Genomic DNA, 2097 nt, shown 5'->3' on the forward strand with positions numbered 1-2097 from the left:
GCCCGGTGAATTCAGTACTCAAAGAACAATACCCTAAACTTGCAGAACAGGAACGCACGCTCCCTAGAGAAACGCGATTCACTCTAGCCCAACTTCGATCTGGATACTGTAACAGGTTAAACTCTTACCTATCCAGAATCAACCCCTACATAAAAAATGCCCCGGCTTGCAATGTGTCCCCACATGACACCAACCATCTCTTCAATTGTAATGTGGAACCAACTCCTCTAACACCTTTCTCTCTATGGTCCACCCCTGTTGAAACAGCAAGTTTCCTCGGACTCCCGTTGTAGGACATTGATGACAATTTTTGATTGGTGAGACCTATTGGATGGGGCGAAGCACTGCTACAACAACATCAGAAGGCACTCGAAGACGATGCCTCAAAACTAACAACCAAAAGCAATAATTATCATTTCACTGACACAAATTTTATAGTTTTTTCTTCCGTAGTTGGACTCAATCTTTTCCAAATATTACTTAAAAATTTAAGATTAGACATTTTTTTCAAGTTGTATTTTGACTTACCACCACAACAGAATCATGTATAATTGTACGCCGCACAATCATTGTACCATCATGTAACGAAGCTCAGTTTCTTCCAAAAATTGTTCGGCACTGCCACGTAAAATCAATGTACATGTTCTAGCATTAACGCAACCTTGAAATAATTATAAACTATAAAAATAAAATTAATGTCAAACCCACTATCAAACCTTGGAAAATGTTGAAATATTCACCACCAACTTGACGTTCTTCAAAGTAATCACATTGACCCAAAACACTTGAATTAATATCATTAGCTGTAGTCATAACAGCACCACCACAAGCTTTCATTGTACGTTTCAAATCTTCTTCTGGTACACTAACAGAACATTTCACGATCTGCAAAATACTGTGTACCAACATCACCAATTGGTAGTTTAGATAACACAACATTGGCGTCGTACTTGGCTAGTTTATTGTACAAAATACGCCATTCAGCATCAACAATTTTCTGATACTCTTGAACATTATCAATACGTACTTCAGCATTGTCACGCTCAGCCTCAAATTCCAATTTTATATTTAAAATTGCGATTTTATATTTTTTGTATGACGTTGGATCCACCAAAGAAAAGTACAGCGTCCACAACCATTTTAGAAAACAAATCTTTTTGTTGATGAATAAGTTTGGAGGACACTGCTGTGGCAGCGCATTTTTCCAATAAAGCACGTTGTTGTTCCTTTGATTGGCGCTTCGATATGTTCAGCGATGTCATATTTTGGTCATGCATAATTGCAATGCTTTGCGTATAGCTTTAATGATGATACGTGCATGCACGCCTTCCTCAACATATGGCTTAACTTGTTTTAAGATTTCATTTTATTTTTTATTTATTTTTTTTTTAAAGTACTACTGAAGTGGTGCTATCGCCGACCTGATAAGAGAAACATTTTTATTCTACACATTCTAATATAACAAAAAATTTACCCCAGCATTTTGAGATTTGGCGATGTCGACTAGAGTTTTACGGCTGGATGCACAATATCCAATAGTTTCATAATGGTTGCACCATCATTTGAAATTGTGGCCTTACCACTGGAATCAACAATATGCTTGTCCATACTGCGTGGACCCAATGTAGTGCGTACAGCGTCCACAATTGATTGCGAGGCATTGATGTTGGATATGAGTTGAGGTATACCTTGAGAGCTATCGGTACCCACACATTTTTTACACAAATACTTATATGTACCCAATACAAGTTCAGGACGTTCATATTTATCGACACGCCGTCCGGTGTGGCCCAAATGTTGCAAATATACAGTTGGCACTGTTGAGAAAAAATATGGATCAATGTACACAAGTAAAAGTGGCAGATTTTTTTGATCATCTGTTGTTACCTTACACATAAGACATTGGAAACGACGACCAGCATCTACCAATTGCATATGAGCCTTGCAACGATTACATCTAATTGGACCCAATTCACCAAAATTTACAATTCATATTCACCCTCAATCGTTCGTGCCATTGGTGAGACGCTAAGTGTAATGGGCGAGGCTGTTGTTTTTAATAAATCAGCTGTTGCAGGTATGCAATATAAAGATGAC

General features: G+C 37.8%; 1 pseudogene; it reads right to left on the bottom strand.

Moving 5' to 3' along the window:
* Positions 1-507: 507 nt before the first annotated feature.
* On the bottom strand, positions 508-1701 carry LOC137254263 (T-complex protein 1 subunit eta-like; annotated as a pseudogene).
* Positions 1702-2097: the final 396 nt, after the last annotated feature.

This window comes from Eurosta solidaginis, chromosome 5 (assembly GCF_040869045.1).
Source record: "Eurosta solidaginis isolate ZX-2024a chromosome 5, ASM4086904v1, whole genome shotgun sequence".
Lineage (NCBI taxonomy): Eukaryota > Metazoa > Arthropoda > Insecta > Diptera > Tephritidae > Eurosta > Eurosta solidaginis.